General features: G+C 40.0%; 1 long non-coding RNA gene across 3 annotated transcripts in view; it reads left to right on the forward strand.

The window, feature by feature from the left end:
- The first annotated feature begins 1,953 nt into the window (after window positions 1-1,953).
- LOC136872072 (uncharacterized) overlaps window positions 1,954-27,148 on the forward strand; it is a 45,301-nt gene continuing 20,106 nt past the window's right edge. The window contains exons 1-2 of one of the 3 annotated variants that reach the window (XR_010859865.2): window positions 1,954-2,094; window positions 3,133-3,371. This is a non-coding gene — a long non-coding RNA (uncharacterized lncRNA). Of the gene's footprint in view, window positions 2,095-2,364; window positions 2,591-3,132; window positions 3,372-27,148 lie in introns of those variants that run through there. The other 2 variants (XR_010859866.2, XR_010859867.2) reach the window with 2 other exon arrangements.

The raw sequence follows: 27,148 nt of genomic DNA on the forward strand, positions 1-27,148 counted from the left end.
TGAGGGATATGCTAGTTGCAGAGATTGTTGCATGGCACTCGTTGACGGGATCGAATGTACTGGAACCGAAGGTTCGTTTCGCAGAATGGCCATGTATTCTTGTCGGTCGAAACCGGGTTCGGGTGTAGGAGGGGAAGATTGCATGATTACTTGGGTGAACTTACGCTTACGCGGGTTTGGAATCGAAGGGGATGGGGGATTCGACGATAGAGGAGGGAACTGAAGTTCTTGTTGCTCGGAATGATAAATTGGAAGGGCGATTCGGGCTTTAGCTTCGGGAAAAGATATGTGTTCAGTACTCATTAATTTTTTAATGGTGACCTGATATTTATGTTCAGGACAAATTGAGGAACCTGTGACATGGTTTTTCTTACAGTACGCACATTGTGTAAATTGCTCAGTACACGCCTGGGTTTCATGTTGTTGCGCACATTTCCCACAACGAGCGTTTTTCGCTTGACATTGCCGAATTGTATGCCCATAGCGCTGGCATTTGCGACAGCGAATGGGTGAAAAGATGTAAGGTTCAACTTCCATGTACACCTTATATAAGGCGACATGGGAGGGTAATGTTTGTGATCTGAAAACAATTTTTACTGAACCCGTAGGAAGGTATTGGGTTTCTCCATCTTGAAATGCACGGCGATTAAGTCGTTGCACGCTTTTAACTGGTGCTTCGGATTCCAGGTACTGTAATATGTCATCATTCGATAAACCTTTTTCAACTCCACGAATAATGCCTACTCTTAACTCTTGTGAGGATGGAATGTAAGCTTTAATTTTGAGGGTTTCAAGCATAGGATTACTAAAAAATGCGTTTGCTTGAGAAGCCGTATGGAAAGTAACTTGTAGTCGATTACGTCCTTTACGTTGGATCGATTTGACATTGAGTTTAGTTTCATAAAATCGGCGACCAAGTGCCATAGGGTGTAAATTGCCGATGTTTTGCTCGTTTATAGATTCAACAAATACAAAGAAAGGTCCATGACGAAAGCGATTATAATATTCCGGGGTAGAAGCCACTTGGGCCACCTCGGATTGATTGTTAGATTGTTCGGAATTAGAACGGTCTACCACTTCCGTATTACGCCTCTGTACATCAGACTCAGTTGACTGAGAACCTTGCTGTCGTGTCGTATTACTAGATGAATTAGTTATGGGTTCCTCTTCCATAGGTACGACAATTTCACGCTCCACTCGTAAGGAATTCCCGGTTACCGCCGACGTTCCTCCACTGTCGGTCTCCATTGCTTGTCACTCCCGCACCACACTTGAACGAAAACACAAGTGATTACCACTACCGCGCACCACTGACTCGCACAAGTAGAGTAGTGTACCGTACCACTATCACTGCGTGACTGAGTGGGGATATCACTCATTTTAAGCCGAAAACTAATTCAATCGCTTCAAAACCCGCTCTTTTTCACTTTTCCAAACACGATCTGGATCAGCTGTTCTCTGATTCACTGCCACTTTGATGGCTCTGCTACACACCTTCCTTAACGAATCAACACGGCAGTGGTCACTAGTTGCGCTGTTGCCAGATATATTTTCTCCACAGATTCTCAATCAGTAAATTGGAGAAACCTGATCGAGGTTTAGGTTTCCTGCAACGCGCTCTGAAATTAAAGTTGATGGGCAATCAGCTGATCTCCCATCAAGGACTGATTTGATGGACCTTTCCTCACTCTCAGTTGTCTAGGTGATACGTCTTTTCATGAACTACGTCAAGTGCTTTGAAACCATTTTGTGAGTCCGCTGCATGGTCTACTTCCCTCAATCTTCAAGTACTTCGTACTCAGAACAAATTGTGAACTGCATTGGTGTACTACTTGATTGGAATTGTGTCCGCGTGTAGAACTAGTACAAATATAATACAGTATTGTGACTGGGTGAAATAACGAGCCCAAATCAACTTCACGAACAGAACAGGACAGAACATATACAGTAAATATAAACCAAACATGTGTGTGACAAAAACGAGTAGCATGCTTTTAAGTATGTAGGAATATAAAAGGTTTATTTTATTTTTGTGTCAGTCCCGGTAATTCAACGTAAAATGCACATGCCTCGACGTGTAGAATGTGTTCTGTTGTAAGTTTCTGGAGGATTATTTATTTATTGTGATGGCGTGTCGTTCTAACCTGTTGTGTAAGCGATTGCTGTTTGGGGTGGTTTTTACTTTAAAAGAACGTACTACTAGGTTAGCATCCCCTTTTGACAATAATCACAAGTAAAAGCATTATCAGAATGGGATATGCTCGCCGTGGTCGCCATCTCGCGTTCCCAACGTGATAGCGTCACCATTGGTCTTCACCGGTCTTCACTCCCTCTTTTTACAAAAGGTGGCAGCGGAGAGGAAAAGCTTATAGTTCGGCGTTGTTGTTGGCATGGTGGTTGCATCCAGTTATAACCTGTTGGTGACAACATTGTGTTTGTTCTTGCGGCAGACTGTCAGGCCGCTTGTAAATTTTTCATGATTGGAGCGCTCTTGCAACGACAGTCGTTTCAGGTGGTTGGAGGACCGTCAGAAGAGTTTGAGAATTGATTTTGGATTTCTAATGGCACATACACATCCGCAGCTCTTTGTGTAATATTATTGTAAACATACGTATTTATTCCGTGTTATTCCCAAAATATAAACTCTGACAGCAGTACTGCGATAAATATGTAATGTACATCTAATTCCTTGTAGGCCCTAATGAATTTTATATTTACTTGCTGTCCTACATAGACTGTTGTTAATAGAGCTTGTAAAGAGGGAGTAGGCCTACAAAATGAAATCGGCCAGAACCCGATATGTTTCCTTGGTTTCCCATTTTCACACCAAGCAAATGCCGGGGCTGTACCTTAATTAAGGCCACGGACGATCCCTTCCACTTCCTAGGCCTTTCCTATCCTATCGTTGCCATAAGACCTATCTATGTCGGTGCGACGTAAAGCAAGTAGAAAAAAAAAAGAAACCAATATGAAATAGAGCACTAATCTGGTTTGATTAAACCAGAGATGTCAGTTGTTTTACGGGCATAAATGTTGTGTCCACGCCACATTATAACAAATTATACCCGATCTCCTGTAGGATTGAGGTTATGTACATCTGTGAGTAAACCACTCTCTTCTGTATGTTGATAGCAAGAAGATCGGGCACGTGAACAGACGTAATCGGAGGGTGATTTTCAGTGATATGCCGATAGGCCATCAGCGCATACCCAAAATATTGAAAATTGGTGGCAGCATATGAAACAGAGAATGCACACTATTCCAAGGTTTGGAAGAATGGAGAGGCTGAGTTTCTGTTCAGAACTCCTTAGAGATGAAAGTGCACCCTTTCTTCAAAGCTGCTGGTGAACTACATCCTTCTCTGCATTAAGGTATATTTCATTGAATAATTTTTTTTGTGATATCCTGATATTTTTGTATTCTCAAATATTAGATTTGCAAAGCAAAGGGGGACTGGGGGCATAAGCTTTCATGTTACAGCTGTGAATACATACAGTGGTAAACTGAGGTTATGTTCGTATGCTATGACAGTTGTCTTCTTTGGATATTTTCTTCTGTGGTGGTTGTTAACAAAATCTGCGTGTGTTCATTTGTGAGAACGATGGAACACATTTCATGATACTTCACCCACTTAACGAAGAATTTATTTATGACTTTGGTAAAACTTTCTATGACCCTCACCAGTACAGACTATGAATCTCATTGTTGAATCCGTATTGACGGTTGAACTACTTACAAAATTGTACAGAACTATTTTAATTCTCCTAGTCAACACTACAAAAAAATTTATGTTTATAAGTGAACTTTTGTCTTAATTGGACGTAAAAAAAAAAAAAAAATACTGACTAGGAGGATTAAAATAGTTTTGTTCAATTTTGTAAGAAACCCTCGCCAGGATAAATAACATAATGATGATACTTGATCATCCTGGCTGACGGCCACAGTGGGACGAATGGACTCTGCCATTGGTTGCAGATTACGCCAATGAAACGTCGCTTCCATAATTCCAGACAGCAAGAAGTTATGACCAACCTACGCGGTATAAAAAGACCTAAACCAATGAAGCAACGTTGCCGACAAGATAATCATCCTTATAGTCCGGAGTAAGAATGGAATGAATATGCCTATGAAATTAATAAGAATAATATCATCTTGCTGTCTTGAATTATGGGAGTGATGTTTCAAGGGCAGATCTTCAGCCAGTGGCACAGTCCATTTGTGCCACCACAAGCCATGATTTAACATGAATAACAAAGGCAAATAACAACATGTTTAAATAGTTCAGAGTACCGGTACAATAATTACAGATCTCGTCACTGTAAAGCGTAGATTATGCTGTTGTCGCTCTTGGAATTCATACGACCCAAATAATGGAAACAGAATTATATGTATACTGTAGAAGCAGTAGCATTTGTAAATGGTCCAGATCTGACGGTAATGTAAAACTCATAACAGTAAGGTGTATATTGTGCTGATGTCAACAGGCCTAAGTTCGCTTCGCAGCCCTAACCCTTTGCTAGATCACCAGAGATGAGAATTATAGGCACTAAAAGCACTTAAAATAGGCAGGCATCGTCGCCATAAGACCTATCTGTGTCGGTGCAACGTAAAGCAACTAGCAAAAAAAAATAGGCAGGCATATAGGCTCTTAAAATAGCCAAAATAGGCATATAATTAGGCACTAACATGTAAAATAGGCTGGAAAAATTGCTTATAATTTACTTGCATATTCAATTACTATAGAGGGAGTTTACAACAAGCAACTTTCAAATATTTTCCAGTAACAATATTGTTCTCTTATCATGCAGAATGTTTTTTTTTTTTACTGAGAGAAAGTTCTCCCAACATCACGTGAAGTGATCGTACAAAACTTCAATGAAGTCACTTCATCTGGTCGTAATTCTGTTGTTTCATCTACCTCACCTCGTAGGACCGTGGCTACTTTTACCATTGCTTTCCATCCTGGATTTCGCTGCAGGATCCTATCAAACTGTTTGCTGACAGTGGCTACCTACCCGGAGGTTCGGTCGAAACTTCCCTTGACTTCTTCTACAATCCTAAATGACTCCACCAGCGGCATGCCACTCTTCTCCAACTTGGTGAATGCTCCGGGCAGCTTGCTGAAGTTTGCCTTCAGGTATGCCAAATCAGATGGACCAATGAGCAGGACAACAACAGATTGTTATACAACAAGTAGTAAGATTGCATAAAAGTAAAGTTAATAGTCATGGCGGTTATAATTAGATGATGGCGAAAAATCTTATATAATCAAAGTAAAGAGGAGAGAATAAAAGTCAAACTTTGACTTTTATTCTATCTGTTGTTTTATCCATTGTACTTATTTTAGCAGCCTTCTAATGTTAATTTTGTTAATACTTCCACTATTGTATCTCATCACATTGTATTTTCAAACCATCATTGTTATTTTTAATGTTATTTTACTTCAAATCTCTTCAAGATTTTAAAATTCATTTCATCACTACATGTTATTTAGACGCTTATTTTTAATTTAAGGTTAAGACTATGGCTGATGATGCCTTCAGGGAAGGCGAAACATGTCCCACTATTAGCTAACAAATTTATGTAAATCATCAATACGGACAAAAAATGATATTTATTACATGTAAAACCCTGGTATCATCCATGCAGTGAACATGGCCTAACCATCTCAGTTGATGAGCGATGATTGTTGCCTCAGTGCTTTTTAGCTGCGCTTTGTTGAGAACTACTGTGTTGGTCACATAGTCCTCCCACTTAATATTCAAGATGGATCTCATTTTCTGTTGGTGGAAGCACTCAAGTTTTTTGATATCACGGCGATAGTGTGTCCAATTTTCACAGCCATACAGCAGCGTGGAAATGACAACAGCTTTGTACACCATGAGTTTGGTATGCAGTTTTAGGTCGTTATTCATGAAGACTCTGTGCATTATCCGTTCGAATGCTGCATGAGCAGCCCCAATTCTTTTATCAATGTCTTGTTCACAGGTACACCGTTTAGTCAAGATGCTTCCAAGATATGAAAAGTGATCAACCTGTTGCAGTGTTGTGTCTAAGATGGATTTGATTTAATTTGTTTATTTATCATCAACAGAGTTATTGATTCTCCAATTACAGATGATATAATACATTCAAATAATAACAATATTAACAGAACTTACTACTACCACTAATTATAACTAAGCAATATATAATATATACATATATACAAAACACATAAGGAAGGAAAAAAAAGACATGAAAACAGAAAAGTGTTTATACATTTGAAATGACCGAAGGAAGGAAGTTTAACTTTCAGTTACTAAATGGGCAGAACAAGATACAAGGAACACTCTGTCTATGAAGCGTCCATAAGATGCCTGCGAATTTCACTAGCTAACGAGTGAAATATATCCACTACCCCGCTAATTTCGTTCAGGGATCTTAGGGCCTGCGTAAACCAAGAGCTCCTGTGTGATTCTGTTCTGCACCTGGGTAAGTGAAAGGTGACAGCCTGTCGGGTATTGCAGGAAGGAACATGAATTGGTAGCAACTGGAGGAAATTGGGACAGTCAAGGAAATTACTTATACATTTGTGTATGAAACGTGCGTTGACATACCTGCGCCTAGTCCTTAGCGACTCAATACACAAGTTTGTACAAAACAAATCATAATCTGTCGATGACAACTTGATACCCAAACACTTTTTACTGATCCATTTTGTGAATCTGATCTGCACTCGCTCTAAGGCATTAACTAAGTATTGCTGTGAAGGAATCCACACTTCAGAGCAGTACTCTAGACTAGATCGTTTAAGCGAAAAATACAGGGTTTTCAATGGGACAACAGATTTAAAACTCTTGCAATTTCTTTTGAGGAAGCCTAATGTTTTAAATGCCTTGTTAGCGATATTTAACACATGCTCATTGAAAGATAGACCATTTTGATTACATACACATACATACATTATCATTGTAGACTGTTATGCCTTTCAGCGTTCAGTCTGCAAGCCTCTGAGAATTTACTAAACGTCGCCACAATCCTCAATTTGCAACTAGTGTTGTGGCCTCATTTAGTTCTATACCTCTTATATTTAAATCGTTAGAAATAGAGTCTAACCATCGTCGTCTTGGTCTCCCTCTACTTCTCTTACCCTCCATAACAGAGTCCATTATTCTCCTAGGTAACCTATCCTCCTCCATTCGCCTCACATGACCCCACCACCGAAGCCGGTTTATGCGTACAGCTTCATCCATCGAGTTCATTCCTAAATTAGCCTTTATCTCCTCATTCCGAGTTCCCTCCTTCCATTGTGCCCACCAGTTTGTACCAGCAATCATTCTTGCTACTTTCATGTCTGTTACTTCTAACTTATGAATAAGATATCCTGAGTCCACCCATTTTTCGCTCCCATAAAGCAAAGTTGGTCTGAAAACAGACCGATGTAAAGATAGTTTCGTCTGGGAGCTGACTTCCTTCTTACATAATACTGCTGATCGCAACTGCGAGCTCACTGCATTAGCTTTACTACACCTTGATTCAATCTCACTTACTATATTACCATCCTGGGAAAACACACAACCTAAATACTTGAAATTATTGACCTGTTCTAGATTTGTATCACCAATCTGACATTCAATTCTGTTGGAATTCTTACCTACTGACATCAATTTAGTCTTCGAGAGGCTCATTTTCACACCATACTCATTGCACCTATTTTCAAGTTCCAAGATGTTAGACTGCAGGCTTTCGGCACAGTCTGCCATTAAGACCAAGTCGTCAGCATAGGCCAGGCTGCTTACTACATTTCCACCTAACTGAATCCCTCCCTGCCATTTTATACCTTTCAGCATATGATCCATGTAAACTACAAACAGCAAAGGTGAGAGATTACAGCCTTGTCTAACTCCTGTAAGTACCCTGAACCAAGAACTCATTCTAGCATCAATTCTCACTGAAGCCCAAGTGTCAACATAAATGCCTTTGATTGATTTTAATAATCTACCTTTAATTCCATAGTCCCCCAGTATAGTGAACATATTTTCCCTCGGTACCCTGTCATATGCTTTCTCTATATCTATGAAATATAAACACAACTGCCTATTCCTCTCGTAGCATTTTTCAATTACCTGGCGCATACTGAAAATCTGATCCTGACAGCCTCTCTGTGGTCTGAAACCACACTGGTTTTCATCCAACTTCCTCTCAACGACTGATTGCACCCTCCCTTCCAAGATGCCTGTGAATACTTTGCCTGGTATACTAATCAATGAGATACCTCGATAGTTGTTGCAATCCTTCCTGTTCCCTTGCTTATAGATAGGTGCAATTACTGCTTTTGTCCAATCTGAAGGTACCTTACCAACACTCCACGCTAATTTGACTACTCTATGAAGCCATTTCATCCCTGCCTTACCACTATACTTCACCATTTCAGGTCTAATTTCATCTATTCCTGCTGCCTTATGACAATGGAGTTTATATACTATCCTTTCCACTTCCTCAAGCATAATTTCACCAACATCATTTTCCTCCTCCCCATGAGCTTGACTGTTTGCAACACCACCATGATGACTTCCTTTTACATTGAGAAGATGTTCAAAATATTCCCTCCACCTCTCCAGTGATTCCCTGGGATCTGTTATGAGTTCACCTGAATTACTCAAAACACTGTTCATTTCCTTTTTCCCTCCCTTCCTAAGATTCTTTATTACTGTCCAGAAAGGTTTCCCTGCTGCTTGACCTAGCCTTTCCAGGTTATTACCAAAATCTTCCCATGACTTCTTTTTGGATTCAACAACTATTTGTTTCCCTCTGTTTCTTTCATCTACGTACCAATCCCTGTCTGCCTCGGCCCTTGTTTGGAGCCATTTCTGATAAGCCTTCTTTTTACGTTTACAGGCTGCTCTCACTTCATCATTCCACCAAGATGTTCGCCTTTTCCCAGCTTTACACACAGTTGTTCCTAGGCATTCCCTTGCTGTTTCTACTACAGCATCCCTGTATGCCACCCATTCACTTTCTATATCCTGAACCTGCTTACTGTCTACTGTTCGCAACTTCTCACTAATCATATCCATGTACTTCTGTCTAATTTCCTCGTCCTGGAGATTTTCTACCCTTATTCGTTTGCAGACAGATTTCGCTTTCTCTACTCTAGGCCTAGAGATACTTAGTTCACTACAGATCAGATAATGGTCTGTATCATCGAAAAATCCCCGAAAAACTCGTACATTCCTAAAAGATTTCCTGAATTTAAAGTCTGTTAAGATATAGTCTATTATGGATCTGGTACTCCTAGCCTCCCATGTGTAGCGGTGAATAGCCTTATGCTTGAAGAATGTATTCGTAACAGCTAAACCCATACTAGCACAGAAGTCCAGCAAACGCTTCCCATTCCCATTAGCTTCCATATCTTCCCCACATTTACTAATCACCCTTTCGTATCCTTCAGTTCTGTTCCCAACTCTCGCATTGAAATCACCCATTAGCACTATTCTATCCTTGCTGTTGACCCTGACCACGATGTCACTCAATGCTTCATAAAACTTGTCAACTTCATCCTCATCTGCACCCTCACATGGTGAATACACGGACACAATTCTTGTCCTAATTCCTCCCACTGACAAATCTACCCACATCGTTCGCTCACTTACGTGCCTAACAGAAACTATGTTGCGTGCAATGGTATTCCTGATAAAGAGCCCTACCCCAGACTCTGCCCTTCCCTTTCTAACACCCGTCAAGTACACTTTATAATCTCCTATATCTTCCTCATTATCTCCCCTTACCCGAATATCACTTACTCCTAGCACATCCAGATGCATCCTCTTTGCTGACTCAGCAAGTTCTACCTTCTTTCTTCCATAAGCCCCATTAATATTGATAGCTCCCCATCGAATTCCATTTCGTTCGCCAAGTTGTTTCCAAGGAGTCCCTCGCCTGTCAAATGGGAGTGGGACTCCATTACTCCCATAGGTCCGAGGCTTGCTTAAAGTGTTCTGAGCTCGGTAAATTCATGAAGCAGGATGCTGCCCTACTTGCACATAGTCCAAGTGAGGATCCCTCCTCTAACGGGTTATGGACCACCGGTGAATTGTGTAGTCCTAGCCGCCTGAGCACAAGGAGGGCCACGACTCAGAATATGTCCGAGATGCCCACTCCCATTCCATAGCAACTGGTATCCCGACTCTCAGGACCACTTACTAGGCCACGCAGCCGTTGTCCATGGTTCACGAACTAGGACGTGACTACAGTAACCCACAAACATGGACCATCCATTTGAATTACTAAAAATAATACCAAGATCGTTAATTTTATTAACACGCTTCACTTCTTGATCCCCTACATGATAACTGAATACATTAACTTGCATTTTTCTCATGAAGGATATTGCACTACACTTTGAAATATTTAGGGTTAAATGCCACTTTTTCGCACCTATCACTAATATTATTTATATCAGACTGTAACAATTCAGTCACTCATCTTTTCAATTACCCTGTAGATTTTAAGGTCATCAGCATAGAGCAGGTAGTTGCTCGAATGGATTTGTGATGGCAGATCATTAACAAACCAGTAGTGAACCTTGTGGGATGCCAGACATAGGCTGATAAGTGCGAGAAATGATACCCTCGTATATTACTGAATACCTTCTTTCGTAAAGATAGCATTTAAACCATTCAAGCAAGCTTCCATGAATGCCATATGCTGACAACTTAGTCAGAAGAGCATTATGCTGCACTGAGTCAAAAGCCTTGGAAAAGTCCGTGTACACGGCATCAATCTGCTTGCTATTGTCCAGAGCGCTAGATATGAAGTGGGAGAACACAGCAAGAGCGTTTTTGGACAAAACCATGCTGGTTAATATTAATTAAAACCACTGACTGCACTGTACATGGCTTTGTATACGACTCTTTCCGCTACTTTGGAAATGAGTGAAAGAAGAACTACTGGTCTGTAATTGACAAACGAAGATCTGTCACCTTTCTTAAAAACTGGAATAACGTATCCTTTCTTCCATTCGGACGGGAAATTGCCTGTACGAAGAGACCAGCTGATTATCGTGGCTAGTGGGGTTGCCAGCTCCTCAGCACACTCACGTAACACAATTCCTGGAATTTGATCTGGACCACAAGACTTTTTCGTATCCATCGACTTCAAGATATTGCAGACTTCCGATGCTGAAGTTTCTACTGATGATAAATTAATTTCCCCAAATTGTTCGGTGTGAGAATTACAGGGAACACTGGGTGGATGGAATGATTTGAAAGTGTCAGCAAAATTATCCAGAATTTCTTTCAATGAGCTAATTTCCTTGTCTTCATTAATCATCATAGATGGTAGCCGCCTAGATTTTGATTTGGAATTAATAAATTTCCAAAATCTTTGTGGATGTCTGATAATATCTTCCTCAACAGACCCGACATAATCGTTGTACTTTCTCTGCTGCATTTGTTTGTATTCCTTTCTTAGCGTCGCAAATTCAATGTAATCTGAGGGAAGTGAAGACCTTGCAGCTCGTTTCCTTGCTCTTTACTTTGCCCGCATTTTGTCTGTAAGTTCGGAATCATACCAAGAGGGAAGATGCCTAAACTTCATTATGCGGGAAGGTAGGGCGTCTTTAAGAGCGCTGTGCAGTAAGTCATCAAACAAGTCAACTGCGGCATCAAGAGATGGACAGGATTCAAGCAAGTTCCATGGACAACGGGATAAGATACTTCGTAGATGGGGAAAGTCTGCTTTTGTCCAAACGAATAATGATTTTGTAGTCTGTAGTAAGCGAGGAACACAGGAAATATGAAATCTGAGCTCAAGTGCAGAATGATCTGATTGTACTAACTGTTCTGTTGCCTCACACAGGGTATTATTAGTGACTTTTTCAGACATGAAATCAAGGTCCAGGAAGTTATTTCCTCGTGTTGGAAAACCGCAAACTTGGTGAAGGTTAAATTCGTCGGTGATCTCTAAAAGAAAGCAGGCTTCCTCGTTGACATGGGCGAGAATAGGAATAATAGATCCCGAATCGTCTGAGGCCCAAGCTAATTGGCTTATATTAAAATCTCCGCACACGATAATAGTGTCATTTTGTTTTGCTACGCGATTGATTCGAGCCAGGGTTTCTCGGAAGTCTGTGAGCCGTACTTTCACCTCATCCGGGGGCAGGTAACAGCAGACTATGTATAGCGCTCGGCCAGGGGATGGGGTGGCTTTCACAACAACACATTCCCAGTTTCCCGTTAAGTCAGGTCGTTGCACTGGACCGTACGCAGAGTTCACTGCTATTAAAACCCCACATCCCTTGTTCTTACTAGTAATGATATTTTGCCTATCTTGGCGGAAAATAACATAATTGTCGTGCAGTATTTCACTATTGTCGATTGAAGAGTCGAGCCAGAACTCCGCTAAACACACGCAGTCGTAATGCATGTCACTCAGAGCGACGTTAAAGTTCACGAGTGATTTCTTAAGACTACAGACATTCTGGTAGTAGATGCTAAGGCTGGTATTTACCTCCGGTCCTGGGTTTAGCTGGACATCGCCGGCAACTGCTAGTAGTAGAACACTCAGCGTCAGGATGGATGTGTCACTGGCCGAAGGCTTGTGCTTTACACGCTGACTGGACGCCATAATACACAACACGTGGGCACTTATTTGCAGCTTATTATTAGAGAGTATATCTTCCCAACAAGTTACACCGCACTTAACATCAAAGTATACTCTAGTCGGTTCAATTTCATTCACACGTAACCGCGATAAAAGCACTTGGACCACAAGAAACACGATTATTATCAGGAACACACAACACGCCTGCAACCGTCCGCCATCTTACCTACATACTGAACTCAGGAAGTGTTAATCTGGGAGCAGGTTGTGCAAGTACTTTCGTTTTTTTTTTTTTTTTTCCGCACTAATGGCAAGACCAAAGCGATCACATGCAGTTTTAAAGCCGTTGCCTGTCGTAGTTCTGCAGGTGTTAGAGCAGGAGATGCGGTGTCATCGGCATACTGCAGTTCTGTCACCCGGGTAACCAGAGTACGTCTTTGTGAGCGAAGTCTTGCCAGACAGTGTTGCCAACTTATATTTTCAAGATCCGCTAAATACTACTAAAAATCCGCTAAAATTCTGCCAAGAAATTCCATATCAAATAATGAGCAATAATAATAATAATAAAAGTAAATGTCTACACTCACCTGATCTGTGAGTTTCACAGGGTTAACACCCTGCCTGCGAGCTGGCGAGTTAAAACTTGTAGGTGTTTTAGTGCCGGGTGCAAACTAGGTGAATCGCCTACCTCAAGGGGCACACACAGAACAGACCAGTTCATTAAACGGTCTTCCTTCATAGCATAAATATAAATGCTACTCTCTCAGTTTCATTATCTGTCGTCATTCGTCAACTAAGAGGTAAGTAACCTTTCCCCACGCATTAGAAGTTTATGATAACATCAAATCCAAATAGCATGTTTTCCTCATGTGAGTGCTAGCTCCTGACAAGAAATACGGAATAGCTCGGAGACAGACTGGAGTACAAATTTAAAAAGAACGTAACATGGATAAAACATTAAATTCCGCTATAATAAATCTAGAATTCCGCCAAATATTCCACTGTCCGCTCAATGATATATTTCTCCGCCGACAGTCTTCTAATTCCGCCAAATTTAGCGGAAAATCCGCTAAGTTGGCAACACTGTTGCCAGATTGAAAAGGCCTCCATCAAAACAAAATTTAATATCCATGCCTAAGTTGTTTGCAGATGATTCATGCAGCATGGCAGCCCTGTACAGTGCAAAGAGTGTAAGAGCAAGCACACAGCCTTGTTTCAATCTGTGAGTGATTGGGAACGAATCTGATACTGAGTTACCATGAAGAACCTGTCCAGACATGCCATCACGCAGAGCTTGAACCAATTCCACATAACGTTCAGGACATCCAAAATGTCTCAATACTTTCCACACAGCAGATCTTGGTACTGAATCAAAGGCTTTTTCCAGATCATAGAAAACTGAATACAGAGGCGGCTGCTGTTCTCTGCATTTTTCCGGGAGTTGTCTAGCACAAAAGATCATATCTGTTGTGCCTCTGGAGGTTCAGAAATCACATTGAGACTCAGGCAAAATCCTCTCTGAGATAACTCGACGCCGGTTTAATAGAATTCTTGCGAGAATTTTACCTGCAGTTGGCAAAAGCGACATACCACGGTAGTTCCTACATACACTACGATTGCCTTTCTTGAAGATAGTGATGATGGAAGCATTCTTCAAGTCGTCAGGTACTTCTCGAGTTTCTCAATTCAAAAGGATGAATGTGAAAAGTCTACTCTTCAAGGGTATGCCTCCATTTTGTATCGGTTCCAGAGGGATATTAGGACCAGGAGCCTTTCTTGGTTTTAGTTGATTGAGTGCTTTGGGGAAGTCTCTGTATGTAGGTGGAACTGCCGTCCATGGTTGTTGGGGCTGCTGAGGGATATTACGAAAAAGGTCTTCAGCAACATTGGAGACAACGATTTAGAAGTGAAGAGAATTCTTCCAATGCTCTAAAATTTCTCCATTATCAGTTAAAATGGTGTTGTCAGCAGTCTTCAGTGACCCCGATGAAGATCGAATTGGACCATATATCTCCTTTATGCCAGCATAGAAGTTTTGCAGGTCACAGGCATCAGATAGTCTTTGCAGTCTTCAGCTTTTTGTTGCCACCAGTTATTCTTAATTCCCCTAATTTGTGCCTGCTATTTTCCTTTAAGTTCCAAGAAATGTGATTTCTTCACATTGGAAGATGGATCTTAAAGATAGGATAGGTGAGCTTCCCGCTTGGCATTGATGAGACATTTAATTTATTATTTTCATCAAATCAGTCCTGTCTTTTTTCCCTCAAAAAACCAATTGTTTCCTCAGCTGACTCAGTGAAGCGTAGCCCATTTCTAATTTGTACTATCGTTACTGACTGGATGACTAGCCAGTTTGTTTGAGATTGCGTTTCTGTAATGTGTAGCAATGGATTCAGTTAGAAGTTTAGAAGTATCACATTTCTTTCTGGGCAGGTTGTGGATGGATCTTTTTGGTTTGCGACAGATTGAGATTCTCAACTGGCAAAAAGGGAGCTTATGATCTGTCCAGCAGTCATCTGCATTTCTTGTGGTCCTTGAAACAAGGACATCGTTTTTATCACAATGCCTGGTGATGAGATAATCAATTATGTGCCAGTGCTTTGAGCGAGGATGCATCTAAGTGGTCTTGTAGCGATTAGGCAGGCGGAACTGAGTATTAGTAATGAAGAGTTCATGTTCAGCACATGAACCAAGGAGCAGTACACCATTGGCATTACAGTTGCCAAGTCCATGTTTTCCCATCACATTGCCCCATAATCAGTGACCTTTAGCAACTCTGGCTTTGAAATTGCCAAGTAGTAAGAGTTTGTCTCTTGGTGGTACTTTGGTGATGGTAGTGCTCAGCAGGTTGTAGAATTGGTCTTTAGCTTTTACATCAGCATCCAAGGTAGGAGCATATGCAGAGATGAGTGTCATAGATTTGGCTCCAGGCAGTGGGATTCGGAGAGTCATAATTATTTCACTGACTGCGGTTGGAGTTAGCTGGTAATCATTAGGGCCCGGACTTTTTAAAAATGCATATGCGCATATGCAAATGCATATTTTGAACGTTAGTGCATATTCTGAACATTAGTGCATATACAGACATATTTTTCTCTTGTGTGTGATCGATTATCTAAGATTTCTGAACGAAATGAAAAATTTAACGAAATCTGTATGTTGCACATCACTTGGTAACATGAGAAACCTTCCCTAATCAAGGAAAGTGCTTTCAGTGTCGCAATACAAGTAGGTAGATGGATAATGACGTTTTCCACAACTGCAATTTCCTTCTTTCTAACATTCCTTCCTCCTTCTCCTTACAGTTGCCTGCCAAGGTTTGCTTAAACAAGTGCGTTCATCTGTTAACTTGCTCTTCGTCCATTGCAATGTTTTACCAGATTAAACTGCAAAAATGCCTAAAGTCTTTGCCAGAAGTTTTCACCGTATAAATTACTTATGTCCGACAACAGAATGTCATCGACTCCTGAAAACATTGAAAAACTGTTGAATCCTACTGCCATGTATCATTTTATAAGGAGTGAAACTCGTTTATCAATTTAACACTGAGTTAAAATTAAATAATTTGTTTGCTAATTGCAATGTTTTATATTTAGTGCATATTTTCAACATTTTTAGTGCATATGTGCATGCATATTTTCGGAGCTTTTAGTGCATATGAATCCGAGCCCTAGTAATCATTCACCTATGTGGTCTTCACAGCGAATCCCACACCATGAATGCAGTGTTCTCCCTCATCTTTTCCCTTTCAGAAGATTGTGTAGCCTGAGCTGAACTATGCAAGTTTACCCGCTGGGTGCGGCCTCCCAGCCGGCTGAGAGTGTTACTACCGATGTTTAGCCCACATTTTCTAGGGCCTTCCCCATTCGGGGCGGGTAGCGGTGATCCTAAATAGGCCTGGCTAAACATAGATGCAGGACCGAATTCCTGAGTAGTCACGGTGTCTCAGAAAGATGACCATCACACATCTTTGCAAGAGACTATCCTCATTTTTTCCGTATGGTATTGAAAGTCTATTAAAAGGAGAATGATAAAAAAAAATTTCCACCTATTCAATACATTAAAAGCAAATACTAAATTAGGATCTCATCCTTATTTTATTATTTTATTGCTTGATTGTTAAAACATAGGACATGTTTCGTTCATTTTTTGAACATCTTCAACCATAAATATTTTTACAAGGTTGATTGGTAACATTGTTTCAGAACTTACAGTTTGCCATTAACAAACTTATCCATAATAAACTTTTAAAAACCTCTTAAATATAAATCGTTTATATATTACGTCGTCTAATTAAGAATGATATGACAATTTGTTGAGTTTGAAATAAACTTATTCTAATACTCAAAATACAATGCCATTAGTAGGTTTCTGTATAACTACATTTACAATCTATTAAGCTGCTGAATGTCTTAAAATTATTCCTTGTTTGAACATAAAAACATTTATTTTTAATTGGCATAAACTTTTTCACATTTGTACCATATGGAAATGAAATCTTAATACACTCTCAAAACAGCTGAGTTTAGGCATGTGTATTATTCTGTTCGTCCACAAAATGACTAAACTGATGCGTCATATTGATTATAGGTTATGAATTTTGTAACACTTTAAAATATTTAACATCATTGTTGAATTCACACATTTCCTGTAGTTTTAACCAGTGTATGACAATCTTATGAACGTGTACAGGGTCTAAGTCAGATGGTGACACTCAAGCTTTGGTGATATATGAGTAGTGATATCTTCCAAGCTATGTAAGTAAGCCTGTTGACAAATCTCTAACAGGGAAATATGCGTAAGAATATGCTAAATGGTGTGATGTCGGAAAACTAACATTGAAGGATCAGCACTTACCCCTTCTACTCCTGCCTGCATTTATGCTAGTGCTCTCAGCTGTTTGACGACTGCTTGTCGTTCTACTTGCACTCCTCGTGTTGTATGTGTGTCTCCGTAGTTGCGGGGTATTGGGAGGGGAGGTAGCAGAGGGCGGCGCCCTAGCGAATGGTGTGATTCATGGAGGGGAATGTTCAGAAGTAGTGTAGGAGGGGGTATATGTACTCGTAGAATGACTTATTATTGTCCGGAATAAAAATGCTTGCATATTATGTGATATCGAGTTTGAATGTTTGTATTAACTTTGGTATTTGTTCAGTTATTGGGTTTTTAATTTCTATTTTGTCATTCAAGTTTTTATCTCTGTTGAAGTGTTTGTCTAGGTGGATATATGTTCTCCAGTTCATTAATCAATTTTCCTTTATCGACCTTTCTGATTATTTTAAAATCTTTTTCTGTAGTAGTAAAATGGTGTCTTTTTCCTTGCATATGATTACTCATAGCACAAAATTTGTTATGTTTAGCATCATTTACATGTTCTAAATATCTAATTATAAAGCTTCTGCCAGTTTGGCCAACGTAAGAAAAAACACAATCAGTGCAAATAAGCTTATAGATTCCTGAATATTGGTATTTGTTATTGCGTGAATTTACACTATTATGGTTGCAAAAGATATTTCTATTTGTATTTTGTGTTTTAAATGCAGTATTAATTTGTTGTTGAAACTGGCCACTAACCTTATTCCGATCAAAACTGCAAAGCCAAAGTTTGCATTGTTTACATTCACCAACCCAGCAGTACATGAAATCACGAATCTGATTTTAAAAACGACAAATTAATATAGCATTGAAAACAGAAAATACCAATAGAAATATCTTTTTCAACCATAATAGTGTAAATTCACGCAATAACAAGTACCAGTGTTCAAGAATCTATAAGCTTACTTGCTCTGATTGTGGTTTTTCTTACACTGGCCAAACTGGCAGAAGCTTTAACTGAAAACACCAATTGGGACTGAGGGAAATTTAAAAGACTTGTCAAAAACGTCTTCCCCGCATAAGCAGGAAAAGAAGAAGAAGTAGAAGAAGACAGTAAGTGTAATCTACTCGTAAATATGGTAGCTTCGACGAAGGGAAGATGGAGCAATAGTAATGTGTAACCGGGTGTGTTGTACTGGCCATATAGATGTAGCTTGCATTCTGGAGATCGTAGGTTCGAAACTCATCATCGGCAGCCCTGAAGATTGTTTTCCGTAGTTTCCCTACTTTTATACCAGGCGAATACTAGGGCTGTTATTATGGCCATGGCTCTTCTTCTTCAGTCCTCCTCTTTAAACAATAATCACCACCACCTGCCTTTTCCTGTCTGATAGTCGCCGAAAACTTATATGATTATATACATAAAAAACCACATACAATCCATTTTTTAGTTAACTTGGCAGTAAATATAAGTGAATCCCTCCCGGTTGATGTATGTGACAGCCTTCTGATGATTGGGACAAGTACTTCTGACATGTATGTAGTCGAAGTGACCTATAATTCCATGGAAATTACCCCCATGTATATAATAAAATATATTGGTTGCCAAGAATTGTTTTCAGGTTGAGAGTTAGCGGACTGTCCTTTTGTCAGTGTCAAGAAACAAGTCTCTTGAAAAGCGAAACCGTATTTTAAGATCTATCTCCCCGTACATGTCGAATGAATTGCTGCTGTTTAGCAGTGGACGACCCACAGAGAGGCTAACCTTTCTTCCCGGAATCGTCTCAACATGATAATACAAATTACATGTTTCATGGTACGTAACCTCTGATTGTGATTCACTCCTCTCATTTGAGGTTAAGCAATGTTCTGGACAGTGTTTAAACATGTCTGGTTAAACATTGGTTTTAAACAGTGTCTAAGTTATAAATAACGTCTCTGCAATGCGGCAGCCATACTTATGCGTTGTTTAACCATAGACATCGTCTAAACACTGTTTCTGCAATCGGCCCACAGAGTCTAGTCAAAAAACACCATTATAAAAATATACAGCATCCATAACACACATTTTACATGTATGAAAACACACTGTGGTGTTAAATTGAGATCTGGCATTAATGGACTATACTTGAAAAATTTTAATGTTGTAGCCTATGTAGTAACACACAAAATATAAGTGAGAGTTTGTAAAAATCATAAGATGTTTTTATACAATTATCAGTCAATTATCTGAAAACAAGTCATAAAAAAATACATTCAACACTTTTGCTGAAGGCTGTGGTTCCTATTAGATTGGGCTATTTTCAAGGGGAACCTTACCTTAAAAGTTTTGCAAGCTGAATGTTGGGCTTGGCTTCATAAAGACATTAAAAATGAAATAGTATCCTCGCTAGTCTCGCATCAACCTGGTCAACCTGTGTGCCACCTTGAGTTGAACTGCATGGTGAAAGAAAGATGTACCATGTCCGTGTATCATGATTTAATGTTATTCTGAAAGGAATAAATTTAATTTGATTCCCTGCAGATAATCCGCTGAACGTTCCTATCATCTACGTGAGCCATGACTTGCCGATACATTTCAGCAATATCTGCAGTGAAGGCAAAGTTCTACATTCTAAATCTTAGAATAATAGAGTAAAGATCCTCTTGTATTGTCGTTTCATCTATTAATATATCATTCAATGAAATCTTGTGGGATATTTTTGCAGATGCTTCAAATACAACCCTTGTTTTTGTAGTTGAGCTATTAAGTATAAAAACAGGGTGATGGGGTAGATAATAGCTTCTACCTTTATTCCCTGACCTTAACCATATGCCCCATAGCCTCATACTCATGAAGAAAGTTACAGTACTCTTGCTTAAGTGAGGGCTGTCTACTGAAACGCAGTTCTAGTTGAGTTAGTCTTGACGTGGCATGATTAAAGGACTTTCCCAGAACCTCAGGTTTCTGCTAGAGGGGTAAGTGAACTATAAATCTACCTGTAGCTTTCTGTGGCATCCCTAGTGGTATTCTCTGTAAAGTGCCTTTCTGTGGTTCTCTCTTCTCTTGTTATGACTGGGGATGTAAGCTCTTCTATTTCCCAGAACTGCTGTAGCTGGGTGTCCAACCTGTCCTCTGACTTCAAGAAATATGTGATTAGAGTAAGACATTTCTCTTCCCTCTAATGGTAGTGTCCAGCAATAATCCATCCTAGTTCAGTGTCTTGAAGAATAGGATAATCTGTTGATCGAGTTCTGCAACCAAGTTTCAATAATGAAATAAAATGTTCTGCGCCTATTAACAACTCAGTGTCACCTGGCTGGAAGAACTTGGGGTCAGTGAGCAAGTTCCAATGCTCATGTTGAATGTAGAGCTAACCATTTTACCCCACCAAGTGCCAAAGTTTTGGATAGTGGAAGCCTTTACCTATCACCCTTCCAATGGCCTTTATGGCTTGTACGGAGTTCACTTACTAAATTACTCAATGGCTCTACAGTCCTTTTAGGACATTGACCTCCTTGACCACAGCTCTCCAGTTGTCCTGATTTTCAGCACGCCTATGCCACCTCCTAACTTCAGCAGTCCTCAGATCAGTCTGCACATCCTCCAGCCATCTCATCCGGGGCCTACCGCTCCTTCTCCTGCCCCCAGGGTGCCCTTTCAGTGCCTTACTTGGAAGTCTTCTCTCCTCCATCTGTTGCACATGCCTCAGCCATTCAATTCATCTCATTTTGACTGAGGTCACCAAGTCCAGCTCCTGACACAGTAATCTTATTTCTTCATTTGTTCTAATCTGGAACACACCTACATACAACCATATGCATGACTTAACCATCCAGAGTGTCACAGTTCAACTCAGCGACCTTGTAAACGATGGTATTCAACATTAATATCAGTCATTTTCGTTTATTTTTATATTTCACCACCTCCACTAGGAGTTCTAGGGGTGTTTTACCCAACAGTATTTTTTTCAGATAGTAAGTCATATGTGCGCCAATTTTATATGTGGGCTATGATGGAAGAAGCACTCGTACATTCGTAATTTTGGTCATTTTCGACTATTTCTTTTCCACCCCTTCTCATCTCCATACTGATGGGGGATGAAGATGGACTTCAACAACATCCAGAGTGTCACTATTATTCTCAGCGACCACGAAAACTATGGATTGGACACTACCATACCTCATCGCAGTTTGTCTTCTGATAGTAAGTCGTAAGGGTGCCAAGTTTGGTTGAAATCTCTCCCGTAGTTCAGAAAAGTATGGTTTCAACACGAATGTAGGTCGTTTTTACATATAATTATATTTTGCCCCTTCTTTAGGGCTTCTAGGGGTGTATTGTCCCCAGAGTATTTTTTTTTTCAGATAATAGGTAATATTTTTACCAAGTTTAGTTGACATCTATGCTGGAACATGCATACAAACATCAATAATTTTGGTCATTTGGACACTTTCATTTCTTCAACCCTTCTCACGCCCCTGCCGATTGGGGCTCAACTTGGACTTAAACGACATTGAGAGTATCACTATTCATTTCAGCGACACTGAAAAGCATGGACTCCACACTATTTTCGATTTTTATATCTCCCCCTTCCTCAACCCCCGCCCATAAGGGATAAAAAGTCCGGAGTGTCACTTCGTTTCAGGGCCACTGAGGACAAAGGATTCGACATTACTTTGTTTATTTTTGTATCTTACCCCTTCTCCTCCACCCTAAAGGGGGCTGATCGTGGACTTTAAAAATCCGTAGTGTCACTATTCATCTCAGCAACCCTGAATATGGATTCAACACTATTTTCGATTATTTTTATATCTCTTCTCTTTCCCCTCGCCCCTCACCAAAAAAGGGGCTGTTCCTGGACTTTAAAAAATCCGGAGTGTCACTATTTCAGCGACCCCGAATATTGATTTGATGCTATTTTTGATAATTTTTGTAACTCAGATCCCCCTCCCTGTCTTCAAGGATGCTTGTGGTGTCTTTCCCCAGGAGGTTTGTCTCCTAATACTAAGTCACAAGTGTACCAAGTTTGGTTGAAATTGCTCCGGTGGTTTGGGAGATCTAATACATAGATCTAATACATACATATCCACATACAATGACATCTATATAAATAGACCTATAGATATATTACATAGACTCGCCTTTGCTTGTTGGGAACCCCCAGTTGCTCTTCGTCAAGAGTAGGTGATAACTCGTGTCATTTAATTGTTGATATTCTATATTTTTCATATTTTCACAAATATTTTACGCATCTAATATACAACTGCATTCTTCAAACAAGGCAGACCTATCAAAGTTAGTCATATGACATGAAAGTACATTTGGTCATGGTATGTTGGATTGTTATTTCCAAATAACAGGCATAAGAATGAACCTGCTATCAAGAAAGGTACTTAATAAAACATGGCTGCATGTTCCCATCCTCCTATATACAGCATTTATTAACAGACTATGATGATATAGCGTAAAAGCTGCTGTCGCCTAGCGACAATCTGTCCATCAAGTCGATCCAATCTTGGTGCGGCTTTGCAATTTAATAAAATTACATAACATTACTCATAATAATAAAACTACCTATCCGATTTCATTCAAACTACTTCGTAAACCCTTTCAGATGTAATAAGAACAACTTGTGAAATTTTCAGCGAAATCGGTCTAGTAGTTCTTGAGTCTATTCAATCAATCAATACTGATCTGCATTTAGGGCAGTTGCCCAGGGTCAGATTCCCTATCTGTTGTTTTCCTAGCCTTTTCCTAAATGATTTCAAAGAAATTGGAAATTTATTAAACGTCTCCCTTGGTATTATTTCAATCCCTAACTCCCCTTCCTATAAATGAATATTTGCCCCAGTTTGTCCTCTTGAATTCCAACTTTATCTCCATATTGTGATCTTTCCTACTTTTATAAATGCCACTCAAACTTATTCGTCTACTAATGTCATTCCACGCCATCTCTCCGCTGACAGCTCGGAACATACCACTTAGTCGAGCAGCTCTTCTTCTTTCTCTCAATTCTTCCCAACCCAAACTTTGCAACATTTTTGGAACGCTACTCTTTTGTCGGAAATCGCCCAGAACAAATCGAGCTGCTTTTCTCTGGATTTTTTCCAATTCTTGAATCAGGTAATCCTGGTGAGGGACCCATACACTGGAACCATACTCTAGTTGGGGTCTTACCAGAGACTTATATGCCCTCTCCTTTACATCCTTACTACAACCCCTAAACACCCTCATAACCATGTGCAGAGATCTGTAGCCTTTATTTACAATCCCATTTATGTGATTACCCCAATGAAGGTCTTTCCGTATATTAACACCTAGACACTTACAATGATCCCCAACAGGAACTTTCACCCCATCAACGCAGTAATTAAGACTGAGGGGACTTTTTCTATTTGTGAAACTCACAACCTGACTTTTAACCCCGTTTATCAACATACCATTGCCTGCTGTCCATCTCACAACATTGTCAAGGTCACGTTGCAGTTGCTCAGAATCTTGTAAATTATTTATTACTCTATACAGAATAACATCATCCGCAAAAATCCTTACCTCCGATTCCACTCCTTTACTCATATCATTTATATATATAAGAAAACGTAAAGGTCCGATAATACTGCCTTGAGGAATTCCCCTCTTAATTATTACAGGGTCAGATAAAGCTTCACCTACTCTAAATCTCTGAGATCTATTTTCTAGAAATATAGCAACCCATTCAGTCACTCTTTTGTCTAGTCCTATTGCACTCATTTTTTCCAGTAGTCTCCCATGATCCACCCTAAAAAAAGCTTTAGACAGGTCAGTTGCGATACAGTCCATTTGACCTCCAGAATCCATGATATCTGCTATATCTTGCTGGAATACTACAAGTTGAGCTTCAGTGGAATAACCCTTCCTAAAACCGAACTGCCTTCTATCGAACCAGTTATTAATTTCACAAACATGTCTAATATAATCAGAAAGAATGCCTTCCCAAAGCTTACATACAATGCATGTCAAACTTACTGGCCTGTAATTTTCAGCTTTATGTCTATCACCCTTTCCTTTATACACAGGGGCTACAATAGCAACTCTCCATTCATCTGGTATAGCTCCTCCGACCAAACAATAATCAAATAAGTACCTCAGATATGGTACTATATCCCAACCCATTGTCTTTAGTATATCCCCAGAAATCTGATCAATTCCAGCCGCCTTTCTAGTTTTCAACTTTTGTATCTTATTGTAAATGTCATTGTTTTCATGTGTAAATTTTAATACTTCATTGGCCTTAGTCTCCTCTTCTATCTCGACATTTTCCTTGTAACCAACAATCTTTGCATACTGCTGACTGAATACTTCTGTCTTTTGAAGATCCTCACATACACACTCCCCTTGTTCATTAATTATTCCTGGAATGTCCTTCTTGGAACCAGTTTCCGCCTTAAAGTACCTATACATACCCTTCCATTTTTCACTAAAATTTGTATGACTGCCAATTATGCTTGCCATCATGTTATCCTTTTTTTTTTTTTTGCTATGGGCTTTACGTCGCACCGACACAGATAGGTCTTATGGCGACGATGGGATAGGAAAGGCCTAGGAGTTGGAAGGAAGCGGCCGTGGCCTTAATTAAGGTACAGCCCCAGCATTTGCCTGGTGTGAAAATGGGAAACCACGGAAAACCATTTTCAGGGCTGCCGATAGTGGGATTCGAACCTACTATCTCCCGGATGCAAGCTCACAGCCGCACGCCTCTACGCGCACGGCCAACTCGCCCGGTCATGTTATCCTTAGCTGCCTTCTTTGCTAGATTCAATTTTCTAGTAAGTTCCTTCAATTTCTCCTTACTTCCACAGCCATTTCTAACTCTATTTCTTTCCAGTCTGCACCTCCTTCTTAGTCTCTTTATTTCTCTATTATAATAAGGTGGGTCTTTACCATTCCGTACCCCCCTAAAGGTACAAACCTGTTTTTGCATTCGTCAACAATTTCTTTAAACCCATCCCAGAGTCTGTTTACATTTTTATTTACCATTTTCCACCTATCATAGTTACTTTTTAGAAACTGCCTGCTTTATCAGCCATATGGTACTGCCTAATAGTCCTACTTTTAAGACCTTCCTTTCTATCACATTTATTTTTAACTACGACAAAAACAGCTTCATGATCACTAATACCATCTATTACTTCAGTTTCCCTATAGAGCTCATCTGGTTTTATCAGCACCACATCCAAAACATTTTTCCCTCTGGTTGGTTCCATCACTTTCTGAATCAGCTGTCCTTCCCATATTAACTTATTTGCCATTTGTTGGTCATGCTTCCTGTCATTCGCATTTGCTTCCCAATTGACATCTGGCAAATTCAGATCTCCCGCTACAGTCACATTTCTTTCCATGTCGTTTCCCACATAGCCGACTACCCTATCAAATAATTCCGAATCCACGTCAATGCTACCCTTTCCCAATCTGTACACTCCAAATATATCAAGTTGCCTGTTATCTTTAGAAATGAGCCTTGCACCTAGAATTTCATGTGTCTCAGCTTTAACTTTTTCGTAGCTTACAAATTCTTCTTTCACCAGAATGAATATTCCCCCTGCCACCATTCCTATCCTATCTCTACGATACACACTTCAGTGCCGTGAGAAAATTTCTGCATCCATTATATCATTTCTCAACCATGATTCAACTCCTATTACAATATCTGGTAAATATATATCTATTAAATTACTTAATTCTATTCCTTTCTTTACAATACTTCTACAGTTCAACACTAACAATTTTATGTCATCCCCACTTGATTTTCAGTTCCCTGTTCCCTTATCACCACTCCCTAGGCCACGCTGTTTCCCTGAATGTACCTCCCTATTACCCTTCCAAACAAATTTCCTAACTTATACGTACCACTGCGGTTTAAGTGAAGGCCATCAGAGCGCAGATCCCTATCTCCTACCCACCCATTAGGATCTAGAAATTTCACTCCCAGTTTCCCACATACCCACTCCATAATCTCATTTAAATCCCCAATAACCCTCCAGTCATTATCCCTCCTACACAGTATTCCACTAATAACAATCTCTGCTTTCTTAAACTTTACTTCATCTCAAATATACCAACATCTTGTTTTATATACAGTATAGATATTATGGCTGATCGATTACTTGACCATAAACCCTGTTCCTATTCTATTTTCTTCCTCCCCACTATTGAACAAAATGTAGTGCTGTAGATCTGCTGCCTCGATTGTCTTCCATCTTATCTTCTGTAATGCTGCCACTTCTATCTGATATTTAAGTAATTCCTCCTCCAATTTTCTACTAGCCCCAGCCTGAAAAATACTTCTCACATTCCATGTTCCAATATATCTGTATCGTTGCCAATTAGCACGCTTTAGTCGTCGTAAGTTTGGGACTGTCTGGTTATCTCATTTTGGTTTCTGAACAATATGTAGTTTTTTGGTGGTGGGGTTGTTAGTCCCATGTGCACCAACCCCAAACCTGGAAGACCAGGGTATCACTCTTAGTCTGGATCATCACCTTAGACCTGTCCGGCTTGTGTGGCCCTACCAGGAGCATATGCTCCCGCTGGCGTAGCTCTAAGGATCATTTCAACATTCAAGGTGGTGATACCATCGGGAGGACAGAGATGACTTTGCTTTTTAAATACGAGTACTCATGTTTATTATTATGTTTGACCGGGCGAGTTGGCCGTGCGCGTAGAGGCGCGCGGCTGTGAGCTTGCATCCAGTAGATAGTAGGTTAGAATCCCACTATCGGCAGCCCTTAA

The sequence above is a fragment of the Anabrus simplex genome, chromosome 4 (assembly GCF_040414725.1).
Source record: "Anabrus simplex isolate iqAnaSimp1 chromosome 4, ASM4041472v1, whole genome shotgun sequence".
NCBI lineage: Eukaryota > Metazoa > Arthropoda > Insecta > Orthoptera > Tettigoniidae > Anabrus > Anabrus simplex.